This window comes from Trichosurus vulpecula, chromosome 6 (genome assembly GCF_011100635.1).
Source record: "Trichosurus vulpecula isolate mTriVul1 chromosome 6, mTriVul1.pri, whole genome shotgun sequence".
NCBI lineage: Eukaryota > Metazoa > Chordata > Mammalia > Diprotodontia > Phalangeridae > Trichosurus > Trichosurus vulpecula.
The window spans coordinates 13445042-13459978 of NC_050578.1; the positions used below are offsets into that span (position 1 = coordinate 13445042).

General features: G+C 39.6%; 1 protein-coding gene and 1 pseudogene across 2 annotated transcripts in view; both read left to right on the top strand.

Moving 5' to 3' along the window:
* LOC118853218 overlaps positions 1-3985 on the top strand; it is a 30102-nt pseudogene extending 26117 nt beyond the window's left edge.
* The window catches only part of GALNT7 (polypeptide N-acetylgalactosaminyltransferase 7), a 210518-nt gene that overhangs the window by 71125 nt on the left and 124456 nt on the right, over positions 1-14937 (top strand). The window lies entirely within an intron of this gene.

A 14937-nucleotide genomic window follows, 5' to 3' on the forward strand; every position in this document is an offset into this window, starting at 1 on the left:
TAGTCCTTTGGGCATAGTTCCAAATTGCTCTCCAGAATGGTTGGATCAGTTCACAACTCCACCAACAATGCATTAGTGTTCCAATTTTCCCACGTCTCCAACATTTATAATTTTCCTGTTTTACCGTGTTACACAATCTGGTAGGTGTGATGTGGTACCTTAGAGTTGTTTTAATTTGCATTGCTCTAATCAATAGTGATTTGGAGCATTTTTATATGATTACAGATAGCTTCAATTTCTTTATCTGAAAACTGCTTGTTCATATCCTTTGACCATTCCTTAGTTGTATTCTTAGAAATTTCACTCAGTTCTCTATATATCTTAGAAATGAGGTTTTTATCAGAAATGCTGGTTGTAAAAATTGTTTCCCATCTTTCTGCTTCCCTTCTAATCTTGGTTGCATTGGCTTTGTGCAAAAACTTTTCAATTTAATGTAGTCAAAATTATCCATTTTGCATACCCATTTTGACCTTATCTTGGTATATGTTGTAAGATGTTGGTCTATGCCTAATTTCTACAATATTCTTATCAAGTTTTCCCAGAAGTTTTTGTAAAATAATGAGTTCTTGTCCCAGAACCTGGAGTCTTTGGGTTTAGGAAAGAGTAGGTTACTATTGTCACTGACTACTGTGTCTTCTGTACCTAACCTATTCCACTGATCCACCACTCTATTGCTTAGCCAATACCAAGGAGTTTTGATGATTGCTGTGTTATAATATAGTTTTAGATCTGGTACAGCTAGGCCACCTTCTCTTCCATTTCTTTTCATTAATTCCCTTGATATTCTGGACTTTTTGTTCTTCCAGATGAATTTTGTTATTGTTTTTTCTTGCTCTATAAAATAATTTTTGGTAGTTTCATTGGTATGGCGCTGAATAAGTAAATTAATTTAGGTAGAATTGTCATTTTTATTATGTTAGTACAGCTTACCCATGAGCAACTGATATTTTTTCAGTTATTTAGATCTGACTTTATTTGTGTGAAAAGTGTTTTGTAATTGTGTTCATATAGTTCCTGGGTTTGTCTTGGTAGGTAGATTCCCAAATATTTTCTGTCTACAGTAACCTTAAATGGAATTTCTCTTTCTATCTCTTGCTATTAGGCTTTGTTAGTAATATATAGAAATGCCAATGATTTATGTGAGCTTATTTTATATCCTGCAACTTTGCTAAAGTTGCTAATTATTTGAAGTAGTGTTTTAATTGATTCCCTAGGATTCTCTAAGTTTATCGTCTTATCATCTGCAAAGAGTGATAGCTTAGTTTCTGCATTGCCTATTGTAATTCCTTCAATTTCTTTTTCCTCTCTTATTGCTAATAGCAATGAGTTCTATTGAGAATCTATGATAGCATCTTCAGATTTGGGTCTGCCTTCAGTTCTTAAAGCCTCACTGAAAAAAGGTTGCTTCTATTATCCTAGGACTCTCCCTTTAAAAGGAAAAGTGCCAAGGGTACCTCTGATAGTCTATAAAATACCATCCTAGATCCATCAGGCTCCAGAAATTTCCCTGATTAAATTTCATAATAGCCTTAAATTCTCTGACTGAATTGCTTCATTAAATCTCTCCCTGGCTTCTGGGGACAGAGTGGGAAGACAGATTTCTCTTAAATTCTAATACCACATGTCATTAGATGGGCTTGTCTGAGATTCCCTAACAAGTCCAGAAAGATAATAAAGATTGATCGTGGGATATGGTTCATCCCCAGACCTTAGCATAGATATCATATGTAGAAAGGAAGCCATTTCACTTGTAACTGAAATAGACATTTCTAGTACAGAGAAAATAGGACTTATTAAAACCCTACTGAATTTTAAAGGCCTGAATAGATTTTTCTTCACAAAAAGATTCCCTCAGTAATTTTTTTTCCTTCTAAAATTGATTTTTTTAAAAAAATCATTATTATGGACAATGTGATGCTATCCAGAGGCAGAATAACTTAGTGGAACAGAGAGCTAGGGAGACCTGGGTTCAGATTTGGTTTCTGATTATTACTGGCTATGTGACCCTAGACAAGTGCTCTCTAGACTGGTGTTATCAAATTCACTTAGAAACAAGGTCCACTAAACCATACCAAAGGAGCCCTGTGGGGCACATATTGACTTAGCAAACCACATATTAATCTGATTCAGGCTGTTCTCAGGAGTGTTGCAAGCAGTAACAGTGCCTCCTGGCCCTATATTTGGAGCCTCTGGGCTAGACAACATTGTAGATGAAGTTTCCTCATCCAGGAGGTCTTTATACCAGAGGCGTCAAAAATGCAGCCCAAAGTGCACAACACTCCCTAGTATGGCCCAAGTCAGATTCAAGTGTAATTGAGAAATATCTAACGCAGTAAGTAAAAATATAATAGGACATAGATAATGTTAGCAAGTGGTCTCTAAGTCAACATATGGCAGATAAGGATCCCGGTATGTGGGGGATGAAATGGCCCCCGCTTCTGTTCAAGTTTGACACCACTGTTCCATACCAAAGAAATCACGGGTTCCAGTCTTAATGCCTAACTTACAAGATAGTATAACAATTTCTTAATATTCTTATGTGTCTGTGTGTGAGAGAGACCTTTGCTATGTTTTCCACATGTTTCTAGTAGCTGTGGTTCTGGGTGTAGGAAATGAGTGCTGTTGAAGGAAGTTTTGTGCTTGTAGTCCACAGGCAGCCATTCAGACTTCACTACTTCAATTTCTTTGTCCCTTCTTAGTTTGAACATTGCTCCTTGCATCATGACGATTTGGGAAAGAATAAATATTGCCCCTAGTGCTCACTAAAACATGATAAAATAAAACTTGCGTTGGAAGAGTTAGCTCTGCAGTGCATCTTACGTTCATTCCCAGGATGGAGAAAAGGATGATGGATTCTCTCAGCTGGACATTGGTGGTGTCTCCAGGAAAGGATAGGCTTGATCATAATATGACGTTTCCATAGTTACACACACACACACACACACACACACACACACACACACACACACACCACCTTTAAGAAACCATTCAGTGATTCTAATTCTACATCTGATCTCCCAAGCTGTAGCTAATTCCAACACAAGTGAAATAGGGATGTAGCCAAAGTTTGTGTCAAGGATCTATTCAGATAAAGCAAAGGATGCAAACAATCATTGTTAGATTCAAAGTGTGGTTCCTCTGTTAGAAATTTTCTAAACGAATTTGTGGGTTATTGCTTTTGAGAGGGAATTGGTTGAGATTATAGAACGATCTAGTTTATCCTCTGGCCAGAACCGGGCAGAAGCCTTTTTGGAACGGGCACAGAACCTTAATCCCATGGTGGACGTGAAGGTGGACACAGAGATTATAGAAAACAAGTCTGAGACTTCCTTCACACATTTTGATGCTGTATGTCTGACCTGCTGTTCCAAGGATGTCTTAGTTAAAACTGACCAGATCTATATAAAAAATAGCAACAAGTTCTTAACTGGGGATGCTTTGGGCTACCACGGATACATGTTTGCTAATATGGGAGAGCATGAGTTTGTGAAGTAGAAAACCAAAGCTCCTCAAGTCAGCCCAGGAGTGGAAGGTGGACCGGACTAAGAAGGCAAAGTTGGAAGCCATAGAAATGACAGTGGTCAAAAAGAAAGTGGTTTTCTGTGCATTGAAGGAGGCTCTGGAGGTGGACCAGAGCGGTGAGAAGGCCAAGGCAGCCCTCACATGGACCACTTGGGATTACTTTCTGCTCCAAGTGCTCCCAAAATTCATATAGATAAAGGGTGGACCTTCATTGGATACTTAAGGATTCTGAGTTGTTGCTTCAGGTCTGAAATCACCTGCCTGAGGGTGAACCCTGATCTCCTTTCTGATAACTTTGTCAGCTGCTGCCTCTCTGAGATGGCACCACTTTGTACAGTTGTTAGGGTGTTGAGACAGGAAGTTGTAAAGGCTCTTGTCTCAGAGGAACCCTCCCCACAACAATTTCTCCTCTTTCAGTGGGATTAAGGGAAATGGGATTGTTGCATATCTTGGGCCAAAATGAAAGCAAGCTTTGGCCTCTTGGATGACGTGTGGCGGGCTCCCAATGTCCAGGTGCAGGCCTTACCCAATGCCCTAAAGAGAAGAACCTTTTAACATTGGGATGGAATTCAGCAGGTGTGCTTCTTGTGGTCATTAACAGATGCTGGTCAATACCAGGGGCTTAGAGATTGACTGTTAGCATCTCAGCATGATTCCGTACCATGTTGATCACTGACCCCAACCTTCCTCATTCCACATCCCAGCCAGGCTTTCTTCCTTTGTTCTATTACTTGGGATGCTTCCCTGGGATGGGCAGGGTAGCCTGTCCCTTGGGAGGTTCCCTACCTGAAGTCACAGCAAGAGCAGTTTGGCTTCAGGTGGGAAAGGCTGGGAGTGGGAGTGGAGGGGAGAACAAAGGTTCCAAATTTAGGCAAGTGCCCTTGGGCAAGGAAGGCACGAGGGCCTGGCACAGGGCTTGACATTTTAGTTTAGAACGCCTTTGTTGGAAAGTTCTCACTCAGTGAGTAGGACATTAGTCTTTGGCTTCCAAAAGGAATGTTAGCCTTTTAATCATTGTGACTGACTAATAATTGCAAAAATTTTGAGGAAAATCTTTGAATTTAAAAATCACCCCACATAAAGGCCCAGCCTCGTGCCTGCTACTGAACGCAGTATTATGTAAACTGTGAGGATCATTCACTTAGCCTCTTTAGAAAGGAGTTTCTCGCATTTTTATGGAATTTGGGAGGGGGAGGGTGTTTTGTTTTTAATAATGAGTTATTCTTTTGGCTATCCTAGAATGGCAGCTGTTGCATTTTACATGTTTTCTATATTTTCCTGCATTCTGAAAAGCATAATAAAATAAAGTTGGTTGCTTCTGGGTTAAAAAAAGCCGTTCTAAAATGATTGTTCCTTATCTAACCAGATTTGCAGGTGACTCAAATGAGTTTTGCGGCTTATTCACAGGAATCATATGCTACAGTACATTATAACAAACATACTAAAGGATTACTGTATGCTAAGAATAGTACAGAGCTTGGACCAGACACCCTCAAAAGCTTAGTAAATAATAATAGCTAGCACTTATGTAGCACTTAAGGTGTGCAAAGCACTTTACAAATATTCTCTTATTTTATCCTCACAACAATCCTGGGAGGCAAGTGGTGTTATTACCTTATTTTACAGGTAAGGAAACAGGTCTATAGGGGTTAAGTGACTTGCCCAGAGTCAGCTAGTATGTGTTGAATACTAGAGTTAATTAAGGAGAGAGAGGGAGAGAGGGAGGAAGAGAGGGAGGGAGAAGGAGACAGAGAAGAGGAAAGAATATTGATTAAGTGCTTAGTAACTGTGCTAAACTCTGGGAATAAGTAAGATGCCCCTGATCTCATGGAACTTACTTTCTTAAGAGGGAAGACAGCACAAAAGGGGATGTAGGAAAGCAGGGAAGGGGAGAGTATCTGCATGGGGACATGGTAAGGAGTTAAGCAGGCGGTGACATGGAGGCAAAATTAGGTGAAAGCTCACCCATCAGAGCTGGGAGAACCAGGGATAGTTCAAGGTTCCAGTGGGGAAAAGATGAAAATCAGATACCAACACAAGTGGGTAGTAACACAAGGTTATATGCTAAATGCATTCGGGAGTTATAAAACAAAGTATTATGTGAAATCCAAGGTGGGGAGGTGACTTATCAGTATAAGGGAGTCAGGGAAGAATTTATGGAATAAGTAGCATTTAAGTTGGACTTAAAAGTATGGCTGTCTTTTTTTTTTTTGGTTACATTTTGAGTTCTGAACTGTCTCCCCACCCTGTACTAGAGAAGGCCACCATTTAATGCAGATTTATAAATATATGTAAAACCGTACTATGTGTATTTCTGTTTATCAGTTCTTTCTCTGGAGGTGGATAGCATCTTCTTTCATATGTCCTTTATAGTTGATTTGAATATTGATAGTACTCCAGGATAACTTGGTTGTTCACAGTTACTCTTTAAACAGTATTGCTGTTACTAATACAACGTTCTCTTGGTTCTGTTCCCTTCACTTTTCACTATTTCATGCAGATCTTTCCATGTTCTTCTAAAATCAAAGTGCTCGTCATTTCTTGTAGCACAGAAGTATTCCATCACGATTATATACCACAGCTTGTTCAGCTGTTCCTCAATTGTTGGACATTCCTTCAATTTCCAGTTCATTGCCACCACAAAGAGAGCTGCTATGAATATTTTAGAACATATAGGTGTTCCTTTTTTCCTGATCACCTTGGGAAGCAGACATAATAATGGCACTACTGATGGCTAAGTCTTAAACAGGTGAAGAGGGTAGAATATTCCAGGCATGAGAAACAATGTGGGCTAATGCGTAGGGATGTCAGAAAACAGTTCACATTGGGGAGGTAAAGAGAGCAGCCTAGTCTGGTTGAAATATAATGTGCAGAAGGGAGAAATGCTAGATGAGGCTGGAAAAGGTAGAGGGGTGCCTGATTTTGGAGACTCTTGGAAGCTAGGAATAGGAATTTCGGCTTACTTGGTAGTGCATAGGAAACCACTGAGCATTTTTGAGCAGAGCAGTAATATGGCTACATCTAAGAAAGAAAGTTTAGAGGAGAGAGAGAAGAGATATGGTAGGCACTTGACCCAGTGCCCTAAAGAGGGCTAAATTTGTAATCAAGCCTTTCTTGAACCTCGATTCGAGTCTCGTCTCTAACACTGGCTCTGCGCCATGGACAAGACACTGAGCCTGTTTGCTCGTCTGAAAAGATGGGAATAATAGTACAGTACTTGAGGTACCTATTTCATGGGATGGTTGTGAAAATCAAGTGAGATGATGGATTGGGAACACTCAGCAAGCCTAAAAACTTTTTAGGATCACATGATCATACACCTTGGGCTGGAAAGGACTGTAACGGTGCTGTCATCTGGTCCCCGTGGGTTACACATGAGGAAACAGGCTTCTAGAGGCCATGCAGTTACTTAGTGGAGTTTTGATTCAAACCCTGATCCTCTGACTCCCAGTCCAGCATCCTTTCTGCTGCAGAGAAGCCCTGCAGTAGGGCTCTAAAGAATAGACTCCTGTAGATGTCTTTATTGACAATTCTTTTTTAAGAAGTTGAAAGGAAGAGACAAAAGATGGTTTTAGCATAGGATCAGAGTCCCAGAATGCCTGCTTTTGAAATCCAGCTTTGATTCAGATGACTCGCTGATGTGAGCGAGCTGCCAAAGGAAACTCTTGGCCTCCTTCACATCTGCAAAGAGTTAGGTTAGTTGTGCTTACCTCTCCGTGAGGATGAATCCATTGATGTCTGTATAGTCCTTTGAAGATGAAAAGTTTTCCTAGAAACTTCACAACTCCGCCCATTCTATGTACAGCAATTGGTGTTTAGACTCAGGCAGCTGCTGTTTGGAGAGGCATATTTTATTCCTGCCTGGGTCATTTAAGATATGTCAGCACATAGGTTTTTATTCCTTCTTGAAAGGATATAAACAACACTCAAATAAATCTGAACCCATCTCATTTTTTTTATTTTATTATTGTTTTATTTTTTACTGTTTTAGTAGGACATTTAAGAACTTGTGGGGAGTGATTTTGGCTAGAATTTTAATTAAATTGCATACCCTCCTTGAAAGACTCAGAGCCCTTTTCCTTAACATCTAATATTGGTGCAGCATTTTGTACTTTGTCAAAGCACTTTTGTGTCTATCATCTTATTTGATCCTCTCTAATAGCCCTGTAACTTAGGTGTCAGGTTTGCTTGCTCATTTTACGGAGGAAGCTGGTTAAGTGACTCTCACAAAGTCACACAGTGGAGTTATGGGATGAGAAAGGACTTCCAGGGCTGCATCAGTATGCATGTTTCCTTTTCAATTTCCAACAAGATGAAATTTTGGGAATCAAGTTCACCCACTGTGTTAGTTTTATGGCTCAATATCTCTTTGGAAATATTGTCATCCCTTTCAAGGCAGCTCAAAAAAATTAAAATTTCATCCTTGTAGTACTAATATACCAAATTAAGTTCTGTGAGCAAATAATTTCTAACTGGCATTCTCTTAAAGAGAACAAACTCTGAATATGTGGAGAGTGACAGTAGAAGTGGTGCAAGATGTCTGTGAGCTTACAGATTCACAGCTAGAAAGGGACCTTAGAGAGAGGTCATCTAATCTTAACTCCATTTTGCAGACGAGGAAACTAAGGGCCACAGAAGTAAAGGTGTTAAGAAGCAGTGCCAGGATTCAAACTGAATCTCTGGTCCTCTTTCCAAAGCTCTGGTTATATTGCTCATATTACTTAGGTTTCCAAATAAAGCTAATCTATTCAAGTGAGTTTAATAGATAGTCTGAGAATCACTACGCCTGATACAGATTCTAATCGCAGACAGCTTTTAAAGGCAAACAGCAAAGTATGCTTTACTCATAATTCAGTTAATTTAAAGTTTATGATAGTGGATGTTTTTTCCTCTAATTAGGAGGTAGGATTTTGAAAAGTGAATCAAGATGTCTGGACTTGAATGGGCCTTCTTTAACTTTGAGGAGAAGTATGCATTCTATTAACTAATCAGAGACTCTTGCTATCTAAGCATATGAAACAAATCCTTTTTTCATGTAGGATGACTGAATTATAGAAGTATACAATTTCCATGCAACTCTTTATTTTGTCTTTGGGGGTATACTGTATACAAGAGCCGCTTCACCATGCATTTAGACAGTGTTCAGGCACATTGAATAATGACCTGCAAACCAGATTCCCAGAATGGCAGTGGGACCATTTGGTAGCCTGTGGTCAATAAACTATGCATCACTGTGATAGCATATATAACCAAGGAAAAGAACAGGAGGGTTTTCCAACCAATGTCATTTCTTGATATGGTAATTGATATTTATTACAATAAGTTTTAGTTACAAGGTTGGCTTGAATAATATTAGTATTATTATTAATAACAATGTATATTTTGTGGCACTTTTTCTCTTTTATTGCAAACATAAGTTATTAACAAAAAACATTTCCATACACATAAAACAAGAAAGGATTTTTGGAAGAAAAGCTCTGTACTCTGAATTTTAGCCAGTCATATATAAATTGCTTTGTAAATCTTAAAGTGCTATATATATATGCTATTGTTAATATTATTATAGGTAGTTTATTAATATCTAACACTTATGTTTGAAGAGTGCCTTCTACATAATTAGAATTCCCTCTGACCCAAGCATTTCCACTTGTATTTTATAGTAATCTTTAAACAAAAGATAGTTCTTCAACAAAGTAGAAGGAGGTTACATAGTTTAAAACAAAGTAGTAATAATGTTAATGCAGGTGCCTCCTTGGAGAAAATATCTTTTGGAAGCCTCCTCTTCCTCTTAAGTACTCCCACTGAGCATTCCTCTTTCAGTCTGGTCCAAGGTGAACAAAGAGATATCTGTCTTTAGCTCTCCTAATTGGATTAAACAAAGACAGTTTCCTATTTTAATCTGGTCACTGCAGGCAAGAGGCTAAGTCTCTTAGTTTTAGGAAATTAAGATCCCTAGTCAACCATGAAATTGATTGGTTTTGGTCAGAGGGTGTCCTGTACTCCTGAGCCCTAATTAGTGCAAACACAAATATGCTTTTCTACCTTTTGTCAGGTGAGAAACATCTTCTAAAGAATATTTTAATCAAAGGTGTAAACAGAGTGGGAATTATTCCTAGATACTTCTATTGAATCGGTCAACCAAAGGTGTAAATTAGGTACAGATTGGATGAAAGCAGAGGGAATGAAGAGAAGCAGAAGAATTCAGGTTTTCCTAATTCCAGGCTTGGAGCCCTCTCCACTGCACCACCACCTACATACCCAGTTAAAGAAAGACTGACAAAATTTCTCTTTCAGTATATTCCAAAGGCTTCAGATTAGGGTAATTTTAAAATGCTTTCTTAATATTTCTAAAAGAAGATGAAGTAGAACCTTTGTTTCCAGAGTTTTGTTTCATCATCTGTCTTTTTAAGTCCGAGTTGTTCACTGCTTTGATCCTACTGCCGTTTTAGGGATCTAGTTCACAGGTCATTCTTCGAAGTTTGTGAACAATGTCCAAATGCATGATAAAGTAGCTCTTGTGTAAAGCATACCCCCAAAGGATGAAATGAGGAGTTGAGGTCTTTCAAAGTTATTTTCCTTCATGTTATTATGGTGGTCAACATGTAAATTGTTCCCTTGGTTTTATTCCTTCCATTCTGCATTAATTCATGTCTTTCCATGTTTTTCTGAACCCATTATATTCTTCATTTTTTATTTGTGCAATAATATTCCATTACACTCATATACTTCAAATTTATTCAGTTGTTTCTCATTTCATAGACATCTATTTTGTTTCCATTTCTTGGCTACAATAAAAACTGCCTCTGTAAATATTATTGTACCTGAGTTCTGGGCCTCTGTCTTTGACGTCTTTGGCATATGTAGTACTCCCAGGTCTAAGGATATGTACTGTTTAATGATATTTTGGGCATAATTTCAAATATGTCTCCAGAATGGTTGAACCAATTTACAGTTCCATCAACATTGCATCAGTATTCCTGTCTACCCCTCCGACAATTGCTATTTTCTTCTTTTGTGAACTTTGTCAATCCCATGGGGTTTGAGATGGAAGGGAACCTGAGAGTTACGCAACACCTCTCAACCACTCTGCAAAGTAGGAAGTGCAAGTATCATTGTCCCCATCTTACAGGTGAAGAAATTAAGAGATTAACTGGCCTGTGATCACATGGCTAGTAAGTGATGGAGGTCTTATGACTGTCTTTAATACATTTTTCCCTTTTATTGCACTTCTGAGGTCATTTGAGTGGTGAGCCCTCGCATTATCCATCCACTTAGGAAAAAAGAGTTGTGGACTTTTGTTTTGATAGGGAAGTCAGTATGGCGTACTGGAAAGTGCCTGGAATTTAGAGTTAGACACCTCACACCAGTGTGTGACCTTGCCTAAATCACTTCCCCTTGAGGAATCCAAGTTTTCATATCTGTAGTAAGGGAATTGGACTAGATGGTGACTTTCCATTTCTAAACTGGGATAGAATCCTTATCATTTCTTTCCTTTGTTTCTTGGGCAGAACAGACGATAATAAGGAGAGAGAGAGGAAGTGGGGTTAATAATTGAAGAAAGGGACCTATGGAAAATTGATGAGGAAATAAAGGAATAGACCGGAGAGCAAATAAAAAGGTAGGGAAAGTGTAAGGGCAGAGAAAATGCCTAAAGACATGTGTTGCTACTGCTCACAGAGAAGCTGTTTAGAACTTCACAGCTGGGACCCCCAGGACCCCTGGGAAACTTCACTTTTATTCCCCGTAGAAGAACTTCAAAAGCTTTGTTGGAAAACACACTGTCTTAGAGAACAGTATTGTGTTTGCTTCTTAGAATAATGCTTTTCAAGACAAATTTGAACTTCAGAAACCTTATTTCTTATGAATTGCGGGAGAAGGAGGAAGCAGTTTCACTAAAATTTTTTGTCATCAAACAGAATTGTTAACAGAGATTTTTTTCCGAGTCCTTCCTTTCCCCGTTCTCTTTCTTTTTTCCTGGGGAAAAGAGATTGTACATTAGGAAGTTTGTTCTTCTTGCTAAGTTATCAGAAAACCCAATGGTTTTCTTACAATCTTTGTCTCATCAGATGCTGAACTCTTATCTTTTATGACATGGGTATTAACTGGGACAGTTCTAGTAAATATTTAAGAACCATTTTTCCCTGGAGGAAAATGCTGTATGACACACTTTTTAAGTTTAATCTTCATTATTAATATTTTCCTATAGCTTTAAGTGTAGGCAGTCAACAAAACAATACATCAAGCCCTGTTTTGTGTTTTGTAGCATTTGCTGATTTCCGAGCTGTAAATGCTCACACTGAAAATTTAGCAGTCAGCTCCCCAGAACCTATATGAGCTCAGTCTCCACTGGTAGTATATACATGCAATTAAAAGTTTTTTTTAAAAAAAAAATTTAAAAGATCAAGTGAAATTAAAAAATTATGCTATTTCAAAATTCCATCTTAAAAGACTGACTGCTTGCTAGGCACACCCTCCCCACTAAGATACAATAAAATAAAATAACCACTCATATACACAATAATGGCTTTTAAAAGAGCTTGAAGAAAGAGGAAAAGAGACTTGATGTTAAAACAGATTGGGACACGTTGCAACAAATGGGAACCACGATGGATAAAGTGCTGGACTTAGAGACAGAAGGACTGGAATTGGAATCCTCCCTGGTATTTATTAGCTATGTAGCCCTTGTGTTGCAACAATTAGGCTAGCAGCTGCTGTGGGAGTAAAAGACCAACACAAGCCCAACAACAAGAACGCTGCCAGCACGGGTTCTTTTGATCTGCTTTACTAAGGGAAGCGGCATTGGGGTGTTAACAATCTTATTTCAATCCAGCATACAAATATCATTCACTTAGTTCAGGGGGAAAAGCCAGCACCCTGAACTTCAGAGCAAACAATTACAAACGTACATTATAAACAGACCAAATACAATACAACCCAGAAAGCAACTGGGTTGATGAGCCGGGAGGCTCTTACAGCAGCTGCCCAGAGTCCCACGCCAACACTCCTCCAAGAGTGAGAGCCTCAGCAAGTAGCTCTGTTCTCTCTTTTTATATACTCTTTAGCCATCATCAAATGTCATCTGAGTGACCAGAACTTAGGCTCCTACTATTGGCTCTGATCTTAGCAACTTCCCTTAGGACCCTGAGGGCTTCTCACCCACATAGGCTTAGCACCTAGTAGATAGGGGTTTGGGCCTGGGGCTTTGCATCTGTTTCAACAATCGGCTAGCAGCTGCTGTGGCGGGGAGTAAAACCAACAACAACCAGCTCACAGAACACTTCAAGCTCAGGTTCTTTTGATCTGCTTTACTAAGGAAAGCAACATTAAGGGGTTGACAAGCTTACTTTAATTCAGCATACAAATACCATTCACTTAGCTCAGGGGAAAAAGCCAGCACCTGAACTTCAGAGCAAATATGAACAAATTACAAACATCGACAGACAGACGGAATACAATCAACATTACCAATATCTGAGTTCAGCCAGGGAGCTCATAACAACGGCTGGCCCAGACACATGCGCACCACTACAGCTGTGGGTCAGAGCTCCAGAAACAGACAGCCAACCTCTGGTTTTATATCTTTTTCAGGGTCAAGGGTGAATCACGCTTGCGACTCACCCACGTGACCTACAATCGTCACAAAAATTTGACGTAAACCCACATGATCTAAAAGCCTCTGATGTCTCAAACATGTCACTCAAATCCATGTAAACTAGGCTTTCCCTAGAGGCAAGGAGGTCATCAAAAACTCCTAATTTAGCCAAGGAAACAAAGGCCAAACTCTTCAAGGGCACTTGGTTGAATTAAGTACTAATAGCCCATTTTGATTGCCGATAACCTAGTAAGGCTCAATCAAAGACGATTAATTTATCATTCTAAAACAGTAAAAAAGTCCCAACTTAATTGATATTACACCTTGGCAAGTCCCTCCACCTATGTGTGACGGTTTCTTCATCTGTAAAATGAATGGTTTGGTCACCATGGTGTCCCAGGGTCCTTCCAGCTCTAAATCTGTGACCCCTCTGTGGCACTGAGTTTTTTCAACCTTCCTGCCTGCCTGTGATGTTAGGATTCAGAGAGTCCTTTAACTTCTCTGTCTGCTTCCCATCTGTCCTAACAGCCTGTCCTTTGCCTGAACTTTGCCTGAACATAAGGCCTGCAGGCTCCCCCGTGCCCTTGCCTCCGCAGAGATCCACATGCATCTCCTCTCGGCCTGTATTTTAAACCAGCCCTCAAATGCCCAGGAAACCCGATGCCAATAACAATCCCTGGCCGTAAACCTTAAAACTCCTAGTTTCTCCTTAGTCTCCTAGCCAAAGGAAATGAAAGCTGCTTAAACAATAGAAAATGGTTGGCCTTTCCTTGGAATCCAGTCAGGTGGTACACAGTGTAATCTGTTCTTCATTATCTTTTTGCTTTTCTTAGTGTTGCCAGTCCTCTTTGTTGAACAAATTCTGAATTCCTTAATACTTCTGAGCTCTAGGATTTTAAAGGGTATGGTTACTGAGCCAATTACTGAATTAGAATCCTAGCTAGCTTCTTGGTTATGCTTCCTTTTAGATGCAGATCTATGGGACTCTGGTAGTGAGCAAAAGAAGCTAAAGGCTGGACTCCACCTACCACTGCCATTATCTATTTAAACCCTTTCTCTGACTTAGAATAATTGGGTTTAAAGCAGGCCTGCTCAACATATGGCCCTCGGACCATTTGCGACCAAAGGATTTTCAGTGGCTCCCAAAAAATGTAGGGTTGCCATTGCACACACTCCTGTTTGTCACGTGACCCGCGGCAACCAACCATCGTCAGTCTCTTGTCTAACCTATCTGCGGCCTGTCTCAGTTCTTTGCTGCTAGAGAAAGAGCTGTCATAGGTATTTTTGTACACGTGGGTCCTATCCCTCTCTTTGATCTCTTTGGAGTCTAGGACAAAGTGGGAGGGGAGGGGTTTGGCCTCCTTTAATTTTGGTTCCTCCCTACTGCCAAGTTGTGCAGGTCTGGTTTAAAGCAACCAACCTGCTTGTACATTCCTGGATTTCTCAACCACCCTGCAGAGAAACCAAAGTACATATTTTCAGCCTAGCTTCTTGTTGCACTTCCTCTCAATGAGGATCGTTAGGAGGCAAAAGCTGAAAACAGTTCTAAATAATGGGGATCAATAGAGAGAACATCTAATGTATTTGTCCTCTCCTGCCTAATAAACTTTTCCTTGGTCATATAAACTGCTGTTCACCACAGGACTTGCCTGGGTTTCTCTGAGGAATTAGCATCCCATTTGACATTACTGCCACCCAGCATGCTGCTTCTTGCTATTAATTGATTGGTAATTGATCATTGAGCAATTAATAGCTGAACATCCCTGCATTGTTTCTCATTCACTGTAACTCTTTTTAAATGTGGCTGGAAGTTAGACAGAATG